This window comes from Palaemon carinicauda, chromosome 7 (genome assembly GCF_036898095.1).
Source record: "Palaemon carinicauda isolate YSFRI2023 chromosome 7, ASM3689809v2, whole genome shotgun sequence".
NCBI lineage: Eukaryota > Metazoa > Arthropoda > Malacostraca > Decapoda > Palaemonidae > Palaemon > Palaemon carinicauda.
Genome location: NC_090731.1, coordinates 100776039 through 100798538, shown reverse-complemented (window position 1 = coordinate 100798538; position 22500 = coordinate 100776039). Strand labels below are relative to the sequence as shown.

The following is a 22500-nucleotide window of genomic DNA, read 5'->3' as shown; positions in this document are numbered from 1 at the left end:
GCGGAGGAAACATCAAAAGGGTTCATAAATTCAAGTACCTTGGTTCAGTGATCGACAATGGGGGTAACATGGAAGATGAAATTAACAACCGGATTCAGTGTGGTTGGAACAACTGGAGGAAGGTGTCTGGCGTCATATGTGATAGGAAAGTCCCTATAAGATTGAAGGGCAGAGTGCACAAGGCAGTGGTCAGACCAGCAATGACATATGGATTGGAAGCAGCACCCCTAAAGAAAACAGAGGGTAGAAAGTTGAACGTAACCGAGATGAGGATGCTTAGGTGGATGAGTGGAGTAACCAAAAAGGACAGGGTTAGAAATGAACATATTAGGGGTACAGTAAAAGTCACTGAGGCATCAAAGAAAGTGCAAGAGGCAAGGTTAAGATGGTATGGCCACCTGATGAGAAGAGAAGGGCAACACATGGCAAGAGAAGTGATGGACGTGGAGGTGGATGGAACACGAAGGAGAGGAAGACCTAAGACCAGGTGGAGAGATTGCATTAGAGATGATATGAGGGAGAGGGGAGTATGGGAGGAAATGACACAGGACAGAGGGAGATGGAAGAGACTCATTAGAAACGGCGACCCCGAATAGGGATAAAGCTGGGAAGAAGAAAAAAAAAGATAAAGACTGCCATTCTTATTTCAATAAATGGGACCAGAACTTGATGTTCAAATTCCGTAACCGGCAGTGATTGTTTGCATTTGGTTACAATTCCTTTTGGCAACTCTTTGGTGTACATACAGGCTATATGTACCAACAGCACATAATATAGTTTCAAAGCCTCGAATTAAGCAAAATGGCAGAGTCAGCTTCCAACCCGAGAACTGCTACAAGCCTCGTGAGCGGCTGTATGGAGAACTGCAATAAGCCTTTTCAGAGCACAATTTTCCATCTCTGGTCACAAATTCCCTCATCGTAGACTTGTACTATTTTTTTCGATATAAAAATACTTGTCTGGTAGAGGTTTTGATGTTTAAAATCTTATTTTACCTATATAATTATATATTATATAAAAGTTTCTCCCTTGACCAAATTTTATTATTTTACAAAGGCATATGACAAAAGGTAGTTCTATCCAGTAAAAGCTTTTTTCATATAAACACATTGATGATTTATAACAAAATTCCATAGAGGATCAGGGACAAAATATCGATATGTGCACGAAGTTATAACAAAGGCGTTGGTGATGTTATGCATTAACTTCTGAAGCATAAAATTTTTTTCAAGAAAGCCGCACCAACGGACTGGTTTAAAATGACATTACCGTATTTATGGGGGTAACTATAGGTAAAAAAACGTGGGTTTTGCATTATGCTTTATACGTCAGTTGAGCAGCAAACAACCAGATAATAAAAGCTATGTGCTTCATCCTTCTTTGCATTCAGCAGAGAACTTAATTACAACCACTGATGTTTAATGTTCATATGGGGAAACAGAGTCCTCTGCACTGAAGTGTCACATTAAAAGTTTGTCTGCTGAGAAACTGTTACAGAATGATAGTTCCTTAAACAGGTCATGCTTTAAGGATCTCGTACACAAAACATGCAATGAACGAGCTGTGATCAGATACAGAAGACAAAATGACGTCTGGCAAATCTAATGCTGCATCTGAAAGTGCTTCTGCGTCAAAGTGATCTAGCAGAAATCAGGTATTTAACAAGGAAATGTCTAATTTGTCAGGAAGGTGAATCAGACAAATGGTATGGTGTTGGAACTGAAAATATTGGAGCTCAACTCAAAGCCATTGAACTTCTGAAAGTCAGATTAAGTAATATTGTAGGCTTATCCAATCTTCTTCCAACAGTTGCTGAGAACATGAAATATCACCTGTGCTCAAGCCATGCAAATCGAGACATAGAAAAAGTTAACAGACTCCCACAACAGGGATGTCAATCCAAAACCAATCAAAATGTTTGAATCTAGGGGCATCTTCTGAAAGACCAAACAATTTGAACGTATTGCTAACAAAATTCAGCATTTCATCGGAAACTATGTGAAGCAGTTCAAGTCCGGCCTCCAATTTGTGTGAGCCACCAGAGAACATGACCTATTGCCGTACATGCAGGGACTGAAATCACAAACAAAGTACTTCATTCTCCATGAATATTTAGGGTGTGGGTGCCTTCACCCACTGTACACTTCCACAATGAAACAGACAAAACAGTTTATAAAACCGATTTTTTTTACACAGTGTTGCTGGATTCACATCAATTAGCGCAGACCGTGGAATTGAACAAGAGAATTGCAAACTCAATGTTACTGGTGGCATAGTAGGAAAATCACTGAACAAATACTTTCTCATTGCACTTGGACTTTTGAATGGAATTTGAGAGACAGTAGCGCACTTGCAACAAAGAGAGGAGAGCACAACATCATGAACTACCTTTGGGGAAGAAAACTCATCCGATTAACTAAAAATGCAGTCACACTCACTAAAGTATTTCACAAGCATGGAAATTCTTTTCAATCCTCTGATGAGGATGAAATATCCAACCTGCTCACCAAAGCAGTTATGACCAAAACTGCTACCAAAGATACCACCAGCGTGATGAGATTGGACGACAGTTGTTTGAATGTTTTATAATTGAATGTCTAACAGAAGGAAAACTGAGTGGGACAAAATGTCTAAAAAGAAACTTAGAACTTTTAAAAGGGTTAATGTAATGACCAAAATTAAAACTGGAGACAAGGTTGTCAAAATCAAAGAAGAGCGAGGACTTTAGCAATGCTTCCCTGTTATTTTCAGAAGTCTACTAAAACTGGACATCAGCAGAAAAAAAAGGGGATAGTTTAAATATGTAAATATAAAATCAATATGAAATGACCAGGATCATATCATTAAACTTTGCATTATTAAGTGCAAAGGTAGAGATGGAAAAAATGCATTTTAAATATTTAATAAATTTAAATTTAAATGGTTAGACATTTATGAATACATATAATTCAAAACGAGATAAATTTCACTGTAGCAGCTGGTGGTGGAATGACGTAAACGAGTCTTCGAAATGCACTTTTGTACGAGAGATTAAGGTTCACAACTGCTAGGGCTTAACCTTCTTCCTTTCACTCATCCGCTAAAAAATACAAAGTAAAGGAGAATCAACCACGGGAAAAATCTGAACAAAAGATACAACACTAACTAAAAGTAACTAAAATAAATCAACAAGAGATCAACACGAGTCAAAATATCAATTACTGCAATCGCATGACTAAAATCTAGAATTTTCATATAAATCAATAAAATCTTGAAATCAACGAATCACCGAAAACAGCAATTAACTAATCGCGAATATCATCTTACGTAAATATTTGCTTAAATCAACACTTATTCACAAAAGCTCTCAAATATTCAGTAAAACAAATAGCAAATTCAATGAGTAGTCAAATACCTAAGAAATAAATTTATAGACTGCATTGAAATCATAGGTTCAATCTAGAAAGAATTTAATCAATTAAAATACTTTAAATTATTTTCAAAACTCTGGCATATAGAAAATGTGACGCAAGAACAAGCACTAAAGCCCCTTATGCTTACCCTGTTGCGATAACAGTTCTGGCGAGTGTGGAAAAAATCATTCAATAGACGATCATCGCTAAGCAGCGTCTGGATCCCATCCTCGATGAATTAGTTTGTAATTATGTCCATGATCGAGGAAAACTCTATAGTAATTAATCTAGTACTAAGTACGGTAGTAATCCACGACAAAGTCATAAATCCAGCGTGAGTGTATAAATCCTTAAATCCACTTAAATAATGAGAGAGAGGGAAAGAGAGCTGCCCCTCCTCACTCCCGTATCAGGTTGCTGAAGACTGAGTAACTGTGTGAAAAAACTTCACAAAGACATTAGCGACCGGCAGATATAACTACTGTAAAGTAGTTACCGTTTAAAAGCCAGGGGGGAATTAGCGACATTTCTGTATGCCAAATGTATAAACAATGAATATTCATAATAATAATTTGAAGTTTTTTCAATACATCAAGGAGTGCATTGATACTAATGAGTTGGGTGTAGTTCCTTAATCCCTGTTTGCTTTTGATGGAGCCCTCCTGTTGCCATATGATAAGGGTTCAGAACCCCATCATCTTGATGAGTTGGATACAACACAACAGGTCCATGCTGAAAGAAATGTGGCAACAGTAAGTGAACTATCTAATACCAAGCGATTAAATTAGCCTTACAGGAGACAGACAACAGTAGAATGTGCACATATGGGTGCAGCAGGTGAATTATCATTACAAAAACGGATCATGATTGATGGCATGGCTTTATTAAATTCAGTTACCAAAACAGAACAAATGAAAACAAGCCAAAACTTTGCAGATGCCATTCTGTAAATAATCTGTAACATGGAAGCCCAGTATGAAGAGGTCACAGTCGTATTCGACTTGTACATGAAAATATTACTCAAGAAATTGATTAGGATAAAGAGGACAAAGGTTAAGTCAACTTATTACTATGTGAAAGACAACATATTATTCCAGAATTGTTTCCAGAAGGACTTTCTCACAGATATCCAGTCCAAAAGAGAACTGACAAACTATTTGGCTCACAAGGTTGTACATCACAGCATGAACTCCAAAAATAGTTTAAAGAAAATAATGGTGACATCAGAAACACAGCACAAGGGCAACGTTGATTCTCCTTGTCCACTTCTCGGTCACAGCCAAGGAAAACCAGACACTTTGCTTGTACAACATGCTATAAATGCTTCCAATGATACAGAGCTTATTTTCAGTTCTCCAGATACAGATATCTTCTTGTTACTTGTCTACATGTATTCAAGCTTGCCAATATGTACAACCCTCCTCACATGAAAGTGCAAGCTGTAGAGGAAAATCTCTGTGAAGAGCATATACATTACTTGGGACAAAGCATGCCTTTGCACTGTTGAGTTTTCTGAGTTTTCATGATCTGCAATTTCAAATATGTTTGAAAAATTTGATGGCAGAACCATAGTCTCTTTCTTCAAAGCTTTCATGCCCTCGATACACTAGCAATGCTCAGGAGTGACAACGATCTGCCCACTGATGCATGCTCTCAGTTAGATCGTTTTTTCTGTATCTTTATCGCTCCAAAATTTATGCAGAAGTAGAGGAGCTCCCTTGGTTCCTCTACTCCAATCGTGCAGCTGAAGGAGAAAACCTCTCACCAACTTTTGGTTCGCTGGAATTACACATTCGACGGGCACACTACATAACCATGATTTGGAAAAAAGGCTGCTGAAAATCATCCATATCTCCCAGAACCAGCTGCATTTGGTTGGACGTTTGATAAAGTTTCAAGTCACTTCTATCCTGTTTGCTGTTTGAATCCACCCTTATTTGAAGAAGTATTGCACCTCAAAGTGTGGGTGCAAATATGGATGCAAAGGAAGATGCAGTTGTCGCCAGAACGATATCCCATGTATGGAAGTTTGCGGATGCTAGCTTTTCACTTGCAACAACAAAGATATTCAGCCAGGTATAGCTGAGGAATAAGAAGATTAAGACGTTATTATCTATGACATTTTTGTGTTTAAAGGATTTAATCAAAATTAGGGAGTAATTAGATAACTTCATTGTATTTATATATGTTTGCTAACTTGTTAGTTGTGTATTCTTTACGATAAACTCATGTCTTTAAGTGATATTTGGTTTCATCATTGCAAATTCGTTCTGGCTCTGTAATGTTTGCATAGGTATAGCCTAAGATTATAGGTATGTTGAAATAATTTTTGAGGTCATCTTGAAATTTGGAAGGGTTATGATGCATGTGACCTAAATTTGAGGATTCAATTAGTTTTCTTGTATAGAAAAACATATTGAGACACCTTAACTGTAATTTTATCATGTGTACTTGTAAAGATATCGTATCATTCATGCGTGGCTGCCATTTTGGATTTCATACCCTTAGAATGTTCCGAAAAAATGCCACCCAATTCTTCTTTTTAAACCTTATAATAACTTCTTTCAAGATGCAGTGTTTTTTTTTCTTTTACATCCCCCCGAAGGAAAAATACACGAAATTAGAAAAATCAAGCAGGTGTTCTATTTTTTAAGGTATGCTCGATGGGAGCATATAATGCAAAGACGAGAAAACATAGTATTAAAAAAGTAAATTATTATAAGAAATCAAAGGTCTTTTGCTGAATAGCTTAGCATGAAATGAAGACAAAAGCTCCTCACAATCAAATAGAACTAAAAATATTGCAAAGAATAGTAAACAGTAAAATCAAAATCCACTGAAGAATATTTCACACCACAGTAAGGTTCTATGCCCTCTTCTAAAAACAGAGCTGTGATTAAGTCTCTGGAATGAAACCCAGCTTTTACTAATAAATGGACGTTTAAATCTGGAGGAATAGGTCATCACTAGACTTTAGATTTTAGCAAAAGTTTTAAATTTCCGTGATAAACTAAAGTGGAGAGAGAGAGAGAGAGAGAGAGAGAGAGAGAGAGAGAGAGAGAGAGAGAGAGAGAGAGAGAGAGAGAGAGAGAGAGAGAGAGAGAGGAGTCTTAAAACTATAAAAATAGTATATAAGAGTAATCAAACATATTTTCAGCATACGTCTACCCTGTGTGTATATGTGAGTGGTGTATGAGGGAGAGAGTGAGAGAGAATGTTTTACCACTTGAATAGAGACAAGCTAATAGAACCTCACACTGTGAGCGGCCGGTGTAAGAGGAGTATTTTAAGAATCGTCATGGGATTAGAGTTCTTTGTTTACCATTTGTAACTCTTGTACGGTTGCAGAGAAAAAATAAAGAAAATATGGAAGGGGAAAAGAGATTCTATGCACAAATCAATAGAAAATATTTGCTTTCGCGTTTATAATTTTTACCAACGAAGTTGACGTTGATACATAAACTCAAAACCTTATGCATATAGATATGACTACGCTATCCATTTTATCCTCCCTGCAGGCTACGAATCGGACGCGGAAAAGTCTTCATTGTATAATTAATTCGAAGGGATGAATTCTCAATATCAAGTCGCAAATAATTATAATCGAAACGTAGGCTGTTATATTTGGAGGTTACGCAGCTCGGAAAAAAAATACAAATAATTTAAAGAGGTCCCTCTATGCATATCGCATGGCATATATGACAAACAGGGCACCATCAAAATATTTATGTGGAAGTTACATCGCACTAGTTTGGCAAAAAAAAAAATAAATAAATAAATAAATAAATAAATAAATAAAAAAAAAATCTCTATCATATGATAAACAACCCGTTATGAACACTAATTAAAAACTCTGTTGACTTTGTTTAGGCTATTGTAAAGCATAACACGATATTATTTTCTGTTCCTATGCATAGCCACCAAGACAATTTGAGCATCAAATTTTCATAAACATAGCAGTAATTTTCATCTAATATTAATTTCATAATTTCATTACTGACATCATCATTTCTTAATAATCTTATCCAAGTCAATATCCATCTACCTACCTCTTGTCATACAAAAACATTTGGTTTCATAATCTACGAAATAATAATCAACGTGGTTACCGTGGCCAGCTCAGCATGTATGGCTTGTCAGTACATAGGAGCTTGATGTTTTTTTTTTTTTTTTTTTTTTTTTTTTTTTTTAGCGAAAAAAGTAACATTCTTATAATTCAAAGGATATCTTCTAGTTACGTTTTGTATCGCTGTCAATTCCTTATCACTTACAATAATAATAATAATAATAATAATAATAATAATAATATGGCCTTGGATCCATTTTTTACCCTGGTTCCATTATGGAGCCATGATCCATTTGAGAGGCTGGTTCCATTAGGGAGCCAGGGTCGAGTTTTGAGCCTCCTGGGCATTGTCATGCTTGGTAGGCACTTTCTCCCTTGGCTCTGACACTCACGAGCGTCCTTCTAAGACATTTTCTAGCCCTCCCGGGTCCTAGTGTCTGTGAAAATTGGGATTCGGCTCAATCCCTTGAGTCTATGGTCAGTCTCCAGCATTCATTGAAATTTTGTTTTGCCTAATACAATATCGTAATATCGATAAACGAATTGATTGGTTTTTTTTTATCTAACGTGCTCTTTGCCCTATTACCTTTTTAAGCATTTTTTTTTTCTTGTATGTAAAATACTAAAATATTGATTTATAGGAATATACTGTGTTTGTTATTATTATTATTATTATTATTATTATTATTATTATTATTATTATTATTAGTAGTAGTAGTAGTAGTAGTAGTAGTAGTAGTAGTAGTAGTAGTAGTAGAAGAAGAAGAAGTAATAGTAGTAGTAAATTAGGCTCGCTGCGTGTTTTCTTTATCTTTTGCTATTTTCCTTGCATAGTTCTTTGTATCATTATTACCTAAAGTTATATAATCTACTCTTTCAACTCCTCAATTGTCAGGGTGTTTATAATAATAATTACTATTATTATCACTTTTTAATGTAACCAAGCTTGATTAACTTGGACAATTTCATAGATCATCATAATTCTTAGTACAAAAGAACGTTTCTAATTGCAATCACCAACACAGAAGATCATTTCACCAAATTGAATCCCATTATTTATTGATTTGAATTCTTTATCGAAAACAGGAGTTATTTTCAAGTTAATTATCATAAATATATTTTTCTGTAACATTCTGTTTCGTTTTTTTTTTTTTTTTTTTTTTTTTTTTTTTTTTTTTTTTTTTTTTTTTTAATAGGCGATGACTAGAGCCTCCTGTTGGAAAATTTCATCACCCTTTCAAGCACCCACACAGATCAGAAGGTTGAATATCATTACATGCTTTATGCCATACACATTTCTTGAATGTTTACCTACGCTTCCTTGATATAAAGGTCCTATCTTATTTCCTTGTTGTTCCTTTCCTTTACTCCTAATATCTCAGAATTTAAAATTTTTTTTCTCCAACCTATTTTCCATTACTTTCCACGTAGCCAAAACTTCTCAAAGCACTCTGAGTCAGTCTTTCCCGCGCAGTAACTTTTTACCATATTATGTATCATCATATTTTCTACACTTCTAACGTATCCTATGTAACATATACTAAAAAATATCAATATCGGACACTTCTACCTTTGTTTTTTTTCATTTAAATTCAACATTATTTTTTTTTTTTTTTAAATGTAATTCCTTCATCCCCTGTCCCTTTACTTTAATCACTCACTCGTGATATCTTCGCAGCCTTTAAGAACACCTTTAACACTTGGAGGATTGGTAATGTTTCTTCACTGGGTAAATGTTTGTGATAGCTTTAGCTTTACTAATTACCCTCCAATTTCTATCACTCCTATATTGCCTATAGCTCTTGAACGTCTTTTGGCACAAGAAAATTCTAAATAGCTTGGAGTTTGGATTTTGCAAAAGTTTTGGAGCACATGAGGCCCTTTTTACAATTTACAATGCTGTACAGTACCGAGATCTATTGAATGCTGTCAGAAAATTCACATAATTATCTTTAATTTTATTGGGATCATACACCGTGGTAATCGTAACCCCTCGTTTTCAAATGTAATCAGATGGAATTAGGAGTGCCTTTTCTTAGCATTGTTATTGACTTTTACTGAAAGAGATTGCAACTAGTAGTTGCTGATGGAACCTTACTGTTCTTCGCCTATTACCTTCCATATTCTATACTCATTGTATGTGGTCTGGCTTCCAAAACAGGCATCTTTCATGTGCAGATGTTGTTACTCTCTTTGCATCACTTTCATCTCCTGAATGTAGACACGTGCGTGCTTATTCCCTCAATAGAGTTCTAGCTAAAAGTAATTCATTCGGCAAATTATGGTGGGGTGGGTTGCCGTTAAACAATAACCAAACTCAAAGTGGATTTTCAGTAGGTCAAGTACAGTGGCTTCTCAACATCCAAATCTTTTCTTCAACAATGTCTCTTTATATCTGTATACAACTCATTGAAATTTCTACGTCTGAGTCTTAATTACAAATTTACCTTTCAGCAATACTCTTAGTCTATTTCTTATTCATTTATACAAAATGTATTTTTCGGTTTTTCGGTGACCAGTCTATCTTCCGAAAATATATTAATTATTCAATGCAGCCATATTTTGAATATTGTTCTCCTGACTGGTCTTTAGGTGTGATGTCTGTTCTGTATGGACAAAAACAAAGTATATTAAATCATCTATTCATATTTTTGAATATCAATCTCAAGCACCATTGTCCAGTTAGTTGTTTTCCCTTGTTACATAAGATTTTCCATAGTTCTGAGCATGCTTTGCATTCAGATTCTCCCAGACATTACCATCCAGTATTTAATACTACATATGCAGTTAATTCTAAAAGTTTTTCTTTGAAACTCATAAGGCTCATTAATACTCAGTATTATAGAGGCTTTACTCGAGTTGTGTCCAGATTGTGAAGTGAGCTTCCTAATGTAATAGTTAGAGAAAAAAAAATGAGAATTGGAGATCTGTTACAAAAGCAGTTATGTTGAGGATGCGGAAATGTCTTGTTTCATATTTTACTTATGACTGGTGTTTTAAATGTTATTACTGATTTTAATATATATTTTTCTTTCATTATTATTTTTGATTTACACTTTACTTATTACTTCTCTATTCCATTTCTGCAACAAGCTGCTTTCCGTGGTAGAGCCCCTGGGGCTTGTAGCATGACGGTTTTCCAATTATGTTTGTAGCTCGCTTAATAATAATAATAATAATAATAATAATAATAATGATAATAATAATAATAATAATAATAATAATAATAATAATAATAATAATAATAATAATAATAATAATAATAATAATAATTATTATTATTATCATCATAATAATAATAGTAATAATAATAATAATATTATTCCCTCCCAACTTGCTATACATGGCCTATGAACTGCTCCTAATTTTACGGATTCTAAGTTAGCATTCACTATTTCACCTCCTTAGATTCTATTCACCAATGCAATCTTACACATCACCATATCTATTCATGTACTGGGTCATATTATTGTGGGGACCAAAACAGTCAGGTCGAGCAAAGGTCCTGCATATTTTACCATAATATAAATACGGGTTGGATTTTACATGGTGCTGTGTGTGTGGTATTTAGCAAGTCTACTATAGTTTATGATTCCCTCCACCAAGAAAAGTGGTTAAGAGCTGGTGGTCCTTGAGGCAAAAGAAGACCTCCAAGAAAGGGTTTAAGCATGAAAAGGAGTCTTGGAAATGGAATGATTGAAGTAGAGAAGGCCATGCATAAGTAAAGATTCATGTGAAAGATTTTGCCGTGCAAAACAATGAGTTTAACCAATTAGGATCAATGATAAAGGAGGGAGGCATTAAAAAAGCAGTGAGGCAGAGAGTGAAAGAATCGTGGTAGAATAGAGAGAAAGGGAATACCTAGAAGACATTTATCAGATCCGTACTTTATATGTGGTAAAAACCTTAGCACTTAAGAGGAAAGAGGAGGGACTTCTGTAAAGAATCGAGAATAACATGATGAGATGGTTTGCTTGAACATCATACTGCAAAAGAGAGTCAAGATATAAGAAGAATGTGTAGTGTGTGTAATTTAAAAGATAAGGCTAGGGAAACTCGTCTTAAATACTATGGTCATGTAATAGGATGGGAGAAGGTGGAACCAATCAAGAGAGCTAAGCGCATGCTAATGGTGTGGAGCAGTTGTATGAAACATTAGTAGATGTGATGGATGGATGGGGCGAGGAATATTAGTGTGTGGGGCTGAAGAAAGAAAATGCAAGGAATAGGCATAGATGGCTAAACTTGACTCGAGCTGTCGACTCTACTATACAGGGGAACTAAGAAGCTCGAGAGATGAAGAAGGCCCTTGCAAGCTGAGGGCTCTAGAAAATACATTGATATTGCACTTTATTATTGTCAACAGCAAATACAAACTATTTCATACTTCACTCAAAGTTCCTTTTCTTATCCACTGATTTTTTACCTACGTGTACTACTGTTCTTTCCTATACTTCCCCATCACTCCATAATTAGAACAGTTAAATACATCATTGTTCCAGACACCTTTTTTTACAAAAAACAAAAAGTCCTTTATTGTTTAATTAATTTAGTTTATACTTAACTTCCACTTCAAAACATTTAAATCAGTCAAACTTATTTTCTGTACAAAGCACCCGCGAAAAGCTCAAAATTACCAATTTTCATGACAAGTAAGAGGTTCTAAGCAAATCACGCATGTCTTTTTTTCCATTTAATCATATAAGTGCATCATAATAAAATATGAAACCCCATTTCTTATAACTTGCCTAGACCCATATTGTTTTTTCCATATTGGTCATATCCATAATTTTTTTTACACTCTAATTCAGAATCTTACTCTAAAATTTTCATGTTATTTTAGGTATCCTGTCCCCATAATTCTTGGTCTCTTCTGTGAGCTTTATTATTATTATTATTATTATTATTATTATTATTATTATTATTATTATTATTATTGCGGTTGTTGTTGTTGCTGCTGTTGTAGTTGTTGTTGTTATTAATTGGAAATGTATCACCATTTCGTCCAGTAAATCAGCGAAAATTTGTGTGCAGACCTCCTCCACGGCCGATTATTTCTCGAAACCAGCTTGCCTTTCCAGTATCAGTTTAGACCGTAGGTATAATTGAAGTCTGTGTGACAACCACGTATAAACTTGGGGTTAAAGTTACAGTTAATTCAGTCGACCTTTTATTCGATCTGGACCTTGACCGTTAACCCAAGACATTCAAAATTTAGTCACTTCCCCGTCTTAGCATATCAACTATTCCCTGAAATGTTTAATACTCAATGAATAAAATTGTGGCCAGGAGGTTGTTCACAAACAAACAGACAAAAGGACGAAAAGTGGCAAAAAAAAAATAACCTCTTCCAAACTTCGTTGGTGGAGATAAATATTCCTGGTCAAAAAAAAAAATTTAATTTTCTTTATAAGATATCAATTTCATCAAAACTCACTATGATCCCCTTCTAGGAATCCTTTCGTTTTAAAGTACTGTATCCGTAGTTTTATCATTTTGGTGATAAATCATCGAACATAAACCACATAGATAGGATGGAAATTTTGCAATAATTTCACATTCAGTTAAAAAAGAATATTTAAAATAGAAAACCCAATTTTATTTGAAAGGAGAATTGAAGACCGAATCTCTGGTAAAAGAAGAAACAATGCCAAAACAACAAAAGCCTACCGAGACCAAGAATCATTTATACCGCTCCAGTGAAACCATGGTCTATGTGACATCGCTCTCAGCTAAAAATATCGTTCTATCCATGAAAAATTGTAGGGCTATTTTGTTGAAAAGGGGTTCACCATTCCCCGGGGGGAAGGAACCGGGAACGTCAGAGTGGTGGAGGGTGGATGTTAGTAGGGACCCAGGGTGTGGGATGGGTGGGGAACTGTGATAAAAATATATGACGTCTACCTTATCGAGATTAACGATAACGACACCGCTGGGAAAGTGCTTATAATGACTATGCTTTGCCTGGTGACAGCTCCCCACCCACGGAATTTATGAAGCACCAACTTTTCATCAGCTACCATGATTTGCAGATGAGTTTCTAGGGAAAGGAAGCTCATACGCTCATCTCTATAGTGTGTCTCGGTGTGCTCTTTCCTAAGATTAGATGTAAATATATAGAGATTAATGGTAAGAGTTAGAATAATGAAGATGTACGACTCTCCATCACCATCATATTATTTTTATAAGAATACTCACACGCAGGCTCATATCTTCTATCTATCTATCTATCTATATATACATATATATATATATATATATATATATATATATATATATATATATATATATATATATATATACGTGTATATATATATATATATATATATATATATATATATATATATATATATATATATATATATATATATATATATATATATATATATATATATATATATACATATATTATTGCTGGAAAGTTACATAAACTCCCCAGCTCCAAAGTCACCTGTTTATTTTTACATAAGTCTGTTATATTTGAAAATTAAAGCCCGAGCTCTGAGAAAATTATGCAAATCCCAGACGGCAGTATATATGAGCACTGAATATCTTACTTTACGCTCAAAACGAAACTGGGTGATTTCTTTATAAGAACTATTAAAACACGAGCCTCTTACTTTGATTCTTATTCAGGAATACGAGCAAACACTATTATGAAATAGTGGTGATCAGAATAATACATTCTTTACAAAAATAAATAGATTCTATAAAAACTTTCAATAATAATACAAAAATAATTAACTCCAAAAATTAATCACACGAAATATTAAATCTGAACAAACCTTAGGCTGACGAAAGAAAAATTCTCTGAAAACAATTATGCAATAGCTTGCTTCACTGGAAATTATTCTATAAAAATATTTAATTTTGATATTAAATGAAAATAATTAACACTAACACTATAATGATTAAACACTAAATGTAAATTACAAAAATGTAACAGTTACACTTACGTGTTTTGAATCAAATTGGGTAACTGGACAGTTAAGCCAAAATAAATACACTTCACTGTTTAGCCTAAATATCACAGGGCCAATTACAAAAATTTATATTAAACAAAAACTTACATTAACACCATACACTTGAAATAACATCAAAAGTTTCATTAACCTTTGAACAGACTATACACAATATATGTCGGATATAAATCGTTAATCATGATTGAGAGGGCACACACTTGATGAGCTTGAGAGGAATGAGGGCGAATTTTGGCTCTTGCGATGGGACAGGCTGCATCTCTTTTGATATTTATGCATTGCTAAGGTATATATATATATATATATATATATATATATATATATATATATATATATATATATATATATATATATATATAACGGATTTTGAGCGAAGCGAAAAATCTATTTTTGGGTGAGATAGCCATGTCGTCCTGATGGAAGTTCCTATAGGGTAGCTTCCTAGGGTATATTACAACTACGGCGATATTCCCAGAGAATTTACCTTAAGGTACCAGAATTCTAACTCCTGGAGCGAGTATCCCTCGTGAAAGGGATATCGCGACATATCAGAGGACGTATTCTAGACACGTCACATGGCAATCTACGACCTGAACAGAGATTCGTCTCGTAGGAGGGAGATTGACGAGATACGAATTCGGGAAAGAAAAAGGGGAGCCGCTCCCAAGGCTTCCCTATCCCCCGATTCGTATGCGTGCCTGGCGCCAATCCTGGCGCCATCTGTATTCCTTGTAGCGTACACGAGGTGCTACAGATACTGTATGTAGGGAGGGGTCCTACAGCCCTTTCTTAGAAAGGCAAGGGCGGGTCCATCAGGACGACATGGCTATCTCACCCAAAAATAGATTTTTCGCTTCGCTCAAAATCCGTTTTTTGGGCTCAAGCCATGTCGTCCTGATGGAAGTGTACCAGAGCATTACTGTATCTGTGGATTCTCAGAACGTGCCGTACTCCCCGGAGATATTTATTCCCGGTCGACTAGACCTAGAGACCTAAGATGTTACCGTTATACATCTTTTCAACTAACTATAAACTATGTTAGAGCTTCCTGCCCCCTACAGGGAAGAGTCCTACTAGACTCTGGAAAGTCTCGAAGAGTACATATATCTATGTATGAATACCAGGCAAGCTAATATAGTGGTCTCGCCCTATATTAAGTAAAGCATAGTTTGTAAAGGACCACTGCGTCAATATGAAATATCGACCAGTTTTCCGCACAATACTTGTATTGGCCAAAGGTTTTATATCCGCATAGGAGGAAAACCAATGCAACATAGCTTGCATAAAGGAACAATTCTATTAGAATTATCCCAGATAAGGTACATAGAATGAATGCTCAATTATACCAATAAATTGACACAGGTGAAGGAGACGCAAGGTTCTCAAGAACAAGCTTATTGACAGACAATAAACAGACAGGTTAACCACAATTATACATATATATATAAGAAGAGGATAACCCAAAACTTTAAGCATAAGTATGATAGTAAACAGGGCTTGTTTGTCTGAAAGAAAAACATTAGATGCCACTTTTAAGATACCGAGGTATCAAAGTCATAAAAGCCTGTATTACAAATCAATGACATTAGCGTTAGAAACGCTCGGCACACATGTCTGTACTTATGCTAGGTTCACCTTCGGAAATGGAACAGTCTGGATGGGCAACACAGTGCCCTCACTTAGTTTGTAGTACAGTATGTAACTACACACTCACCCTGGAATTAATCGTCCCAATTAAGACCACTGTTCCTCGCAGAGTTAAACAGTAGGGTTAACACCGCGACCCACTGCTACCACAGATCTCTTTTAGTTCCTCTACTTGCTTCGCATAGTGGCGAAAGAACACTCTGGAAGACTTCCAGCCAGTGTATGAACGGAGATGTTCAAAATCCATGCAATTAAAGAAATTTAAGAATGAGGCAACTTTCCTCGGATCGTGACCTGCGGGTGTATTGTCAGGATCCGCTCTGCGAATAAAATATGTGATTTTTGCTCTGAGTTGATTCAGAGATAAATTTGAGCCTGATGTTTCTCCCCTGAATAGTTGACCACCCTTGAAGTCTGAAGTTCTATGAAGATAGACCTTTAGGCATTCTACTGGACATAGAGATGCATCTTCTTTCAGAGGGCAGATTCTCCAGGGACCCCACCTGTTGGTGGGTAACTCATTCTTGGCGAGAAACGTAGGATCCGGAAACAGGTTCAGTTCTTCCCCATCCAGGAACTGAACACGACCTGCCTCTCTCGAGAGGCTACAATTTCACTAACCCTGGCCCCGGACGCGAGTGCAAATTAGGAAAATAACTTTTTGTGTCAAATCCTTTAACGCACATTCTTCATTGCTCAACAGAGAAGCGAAATGAAGAACTTGTCTAAAGACCATGAAATGGGCTTTGGAGGTGCTGAAGGTCTGAGCCTAGCACAGGCTTTCGGGACTTTATTAAAGATCTCGTTACCTAGGTCGACCTGGAAGGCATATAGAATGGGTCTTGTCAAAGCAGACTTACACGCTGAAATCGTGTTCGCTGCCAACCCTTGACCATGGAGGTGGGGAAAAAAGATAAGCAGAAGTCTGTCAAGATCTCCTGCGGAATCTTCGCCTTGACAAAAGGCCACCCATTTTCTCCAAGATGACTCATATTGCCTTCTAGTAGATTTGCATTTATATTCCTCAATGAAGTCTATACTGGCTTTCGAAATCCCGAAACGCTTTCTCACCGCTAGGGAGAGAAAATCATGAACTGCAGGGTCCGGGTTTTCTGTAATGAAGCGCAGACAGTTGACTTCTGGACTCGCTGGGTCAGAACTGGATCTGGTAGTGGTACAAACTTCAGCTACAGTTCCAATGCCAGGAGGAACCACACGCTGTTCGGCCACTTGTGGGCCACTATTGCCGCTACCCTTTGAAGGATCTCAGTTTGTTGAGGACCCTCAACAGAAGGTTGTGAGGAGGGAACAGATAAATCTTGGACCATCTGTTCCAGTCGAGGGACATCGCGTCCACTGCTTCCGCTAAGGGGTCCTCGTACGGGGCACGTACAGGGGCAACTTCTTGTTGTCTTTCGTCGCAAAGAGGTCTATCTGCAGTTCTGAGACTGATTCAGAATGAAGGAGAATGATCCTGCGTCTAAGGACCATTCCGACTCTATCGGTGTGAACCTGGATAGAGCGTCCGCTGTCACATTGCGGACTCCTTGAAGGTGAACTGCCGACAGGTACCACTTCTTCTTTTCCGCCAATCGGAAGACGGCCAACATCACCTGGTTGAGAGGTGGTGACCTCGATCCTTGTCGATTCAAGTATCTTACAACTACCTCGCTGTCTATTACCACTTTATGTGGAACGAATGACGCGGGGAGACTTTCTTTAAGGTAAGGAGCACTGCCCTAGCTTCTAGAAAGTTTTATGAGAAAGGTCTTGAATAGCCTGGACCAAGTCCCCTGGACTTTTTTCCGATGAGAGTGACCTCCCCATCCCTCCTTTGAGGCGTCTGAGTGAATCGTCACCGACGGGGGAGGTGGCTGAAGAAGAACCTGACTTCTATAGATGTCTGGCTTGGGACCAAGGCCTGAGAAGAGTACTTAGCCGAAGCGGCTGGTCTTCTCAGATCTCTTCACGCGTTTGATGCATAACTTTTCCAAACTCCGATTGCATCCTTTAGCTGTGCTCTTAGCACTGGGTCTGTCACCGAAGCAAACTGGAGAGAGCGCAGTACTCTCTCCTGCTCGTGTCTTGATATCCTTTCGGAATCTTGAAGTCTCTTGACAGAACCCGCTATCTCCTTCCTTTTCTTCGCTGGGGTGGAGAAACGGTGTGACAAAAGGTCCCAGTGGATCTTAGCCACTGGAACTTTTGAGATGGAGAAAGTCGAGACTTTTTCTGTTGATCTTGAAGCCTAGGTACTCTAGGAACTGGATCACTGACTGGAAGCTTGCAAGCATTCTCTCTCGGATGCTGCCCACACCAACCAGTCGTCCAGGTAGGCTACTACCTGAATTCCCTTTAGGCGAAATTGTTTGAGAGCTACGCTCGCAAGCTTCGTAAAAATCCTTGGGGCTATGTTTAGCCCGAATGGCATGGCTCCGAAGGCGTATAGTCTTCGCTGTAGCCTGAACCCTAGGTAGGGGGAGAGTCGATGGCTAATTGGAATGTGCCAGTAGGCATCTGACAAGTCTATAGAGACGGAATATGCCCTCTTGGGCAGTAAGGTCCTTATGTGTTGCAGTGTTAGCATTTTGAATTTGCAATTCACTATGAACTTGTTAAGTGGCGACAAGTCCAGAATGACTCTGAGCTTTTCCGAGTCTTTCTTGGGAACACAAAACAGCCTCCCTTAGAAATTGATGGGCTTCACCCTTTTTCTCCAACCGTTCTTGAACGTACTCCTCCATAACGGGGGTGGAGTGTTGGAAAAAACCGAAGGTACGGGGGTGGAGTGCTGTACCAGCTCCCGCCCAATCCATTCTTGAGTAGGCTGTGGGCCCAGGGATCGAAGGTCCACCGATCCCGAAATTTCAGAAGTCTCCCTCCTACCGGTATCACCTCACTTGGACTGCCGTCCTGAGGTCTTGCCTTCCTGACCACGACCACCCCTGAATCCCCTTCCCCTTGAGGGGCGTCTAGACGAGCCTCTGGCTGCTCCTCTAGGCTTTGCTCGGAAGGAAGTAGACTGCCCTTCGAACGCTGGGGTGAATGCCGTGGACTGTGTCGACACGGCCTGGGGTACCCACTGAAAGGTGGTCGGGGTTTGTGCCACGATCTGGGGCACTGGGGGCAATGGCAATTGCAGTTGCTGTTGCTGTCTAAGAGGCTTGGCTGGCCGAGACGGTAGCCTAGTCCTCATAGTCTTCCTCTTTGGTTGAGGACCCTCATCCGGGGAAGACTTTCTTTTGATAGCCAGGTCCCACTTCTGGAGAAGGTTTCTATTCTCCAAGGTGGCTTTATCAAAAACTTCTTTGACCAAGTCGGTAGGGAAAAAGGTCTTTTCCCCAAATGTTGGAGGAGATTAGTTTCTTTAGCTCGTGCCTCACTGTAGCCGAGGTAAACACGAACTCCCTACAAGCTCTCCTTGCCTTGACGAAGCCATAAAGGTCCTTCGTCACTGTGGCCAGATGAGGCTTGGCCACTACCATGAACATTTCATGGACCTTGGGGTCACTTGCCATCGTCTCGAGAGTAGTCTGAAGAGACATTGAGGCAGTCAGTCTTTCTTTTGTATCGAGCTCACTTCGCAAAAGAAAGTCAGACAGCTTAGGGGGGTCCTTGCCGAACTGACGTCCGGCAATATCAGCCTCCAACTTTCCACTTAGAACGTAAGATGGACGTCCTTCCAATCTTTGTGGTCCATAGGCAGGGCCAGCGACAAGGGTTTACACTCCTCTAGGGAGGGGCAAGACTTGCCGGCCTCGATTGCTTTTAGTACAGCCAGAAACCCTTTCTGTAAAAAGGGGGAAGGCTCTAGTTGGCGAGGACACAAAGGAAGGGAGCTTCCTATTCAATGCAGCTACCTTTGAGTTAGAGAAGCCCCTCTCTTTCATCGAAGATGAAAGTAGAGCTTGAGCCTTAGCATGGTCATCACTATGACTTCCTTCGGCTCTGCCTCCTCCTTTGAAGCTGGTTCCTTCCTCAGCCGGACATAACAGTCCGGATATGGTGCCTTGCTGGGCCAGAATTCCACCCTCCAGGGGAACTGAGCCCAGCATATCCGAGATGACGATCTTTCCAGTCGTCATCGACATGTGCTCAGCATACCTCCATGGGTTAGCATCCGAGCACAAAGGAAGGTCTTTCACATTGAGCTTTTCTGGGGCCCATGTGATTCTGCAAGGCACTGCATTCGCAGTTCCATTGCAGCCGCCTTCTCCTGATTCTCCTTCTGCATTTGTTGGATCATTCCAACAATAGAAGAGAGGGCCTGTCCCAGCTCTACTGGGAGACCGGCCGATGTAGAGGGACTTGAACTTCATCCTGGGCTTCTGCAAGGAGGTCTTCCTCCTGACACCCGTCCACATCAGATATCCTGTCATTTAGCTGGATGTCTTGCATCGCGACCGCGACTTCAGCATCCACCTGGATCTGAACTTAGGGGATCTCCTCTTGAGGCTGGGGAATCACTGCCTCAGCTGATGCCTTAGGGAAAAGATACGCCCTCATCTTCTCACTTGGAAGATAAGGGCCAGAAGTGTACTTTTGGAAGCCCCTTACCCAGGTACGAAGCTTCTTCCTAGCTATTTAAATGTCTCATTAATCAGGTTAGTGCACACAGTACATACCTGAGGGTCCCAATACCGGAGATCATCCTTGGAGACAGCGTATGCTGCGTGTCTCCTACAAAACTCATGTCCGCAGAGGTTCTTGCTGCTGACATTGCAGAAAGCACTTCCCCACTTCGGAGTGTCCTTCTGTAAAGAGAAGAAATTTCCATGAGTATCAAGTGAACTATGTATCACTGGATATGCATAGTATAGCATAACAATTCATAAATGAAAGACACACACTTGTGTTTCCCTCACAACCCATTGTTGCAGCCTTCCAGATAATAAAATCAAAAATGGTTTATCTCTACTAGAGTAACCAATGCAAGGTTTCCATAGGAAACAGGTGGAGCTCACACCTAGGCAATGATTTTAAAAATCCTGGATAATAGACGGGGAAGAACTCTGCTTCCTGTCTGAGGGCAACAGCAAAGGGCTGTGTAAGAAAACACAATAGTGTTAGAAGATACAGTGCTGTACCTAAACTTTTACTATAGTTTTCTTCTTACTGTATATGCTATACAGAAGAATACTAGTACAGTATAGGAGGATGTGTGCCGGCCTGCCTTTGCCGGCCGGCACACACCACAATTAGCTTTAAAGTATACTACTTAACAGCTATAGGGCGGCAGCCCTCTGGTTCAAATGCCTGTGCCGGCGGCAGCAGCTGCCGGCCAGCAACAGCCAGTGTTGGCCGGCAATGATTGCCGGCCAGCAACTACACAAGGTAGTACCCAGCTGCCGGCCACACTCTTGGTGACCGGCAGACAAGGACTGACATAAGCCGGCCGGCAAAGGTACAAGACCGATGCCAGCCGGCAGCAAAAGAACCAGAAGACTACCCCTGCCCGGCTGCCGGCCTCATAGGCCGGCTGCCGGGACAGGTACAGCACTAGAAGAAAATAGAATGGATGCCGGGATAAGAGTGTACACAACCCCCCCAGCCCGGCAACCGAAAGAGTGCATATAAGGAAGGGGAGAAACTTAATTCAGGCTTCCTTGACCAATGCCGTCCGGCTCTGCCGGCAGGCATGGATGAGGGACCAAGAGAGGTCCGGGCAGCACTCGAAAACATAAGACCCTTGCCGTCCAGCGTCTCTGCCGGCCGGCAATGGGCTTAGTCAATCCAAATCCCAACCTATACTAGGTCCAGAAGTAGAATGACATATGGTACAGTAATACCCCTGCCGGCCAGCTCTGCCGGCCGGCAAGGTATAGTACAGTAATGGCTAGGCCATTACGGAGATAGAGGGGGAAGGGACAAGAGGGTCCTGCCAACCTTGCTTTAGTGACAGATCACCCGTAGCCAAGAACTCTGTCTTAGCCTAAGGGAGATCTAAGGGAAAGGGCCAGCGCAGTAGTATAATACCTGCCAGCTTCCAGAGCACCAAAGCAAGGAAGGCGTTGCAACTCCCAAGGGAAGATTTATCCTCCCCGAGAACAGCAACAGGACTTAGTCTGGTCGATCACACAAGAAGGAATCATAACTACAGAAACCTTCGACAGTGACCTAAGGGAGCTCAGCTCCCTTTGTAAGTGTTAGGTCAGCGAGGGAGACTCTGCCCCAAGCCAAACAACACGGACTCAGACTAAAAACTCTGTTGTTCTGACCCTCTTTGAACCAGACTCTGCTGGAACAGGAAGGTACAGTAACACCCTAGTATAGTTTTATCGAAAATAAATTCGGAAAAAACCACTTAGGGATAAGCCCAAGGCTTAAACAGAGGGAAAGGGATTGCATACCTTCTCCGAAGAAAAGAAAGCAACCGGGGAGTATGATAAAGTATACTAAGGCTCCATAAGCAATT

The 22500-nt window shown here is 39.1% G+C and overlaps 1 protein-coding gene across 1 annotated transcript in view; it reads left to right on the top strand.

Annotated features, from left to right (window-relative positions):
* LOC137643977 (glutamate receptor 1-like) overlaps positions 1-22500 on the top strand; it is a 1817173-nt gene that overhangs the window by 581322 nt on the left and 1213351 nt on the right. The gene's annotated exons all lie outside the window — the stretch shown is intronic.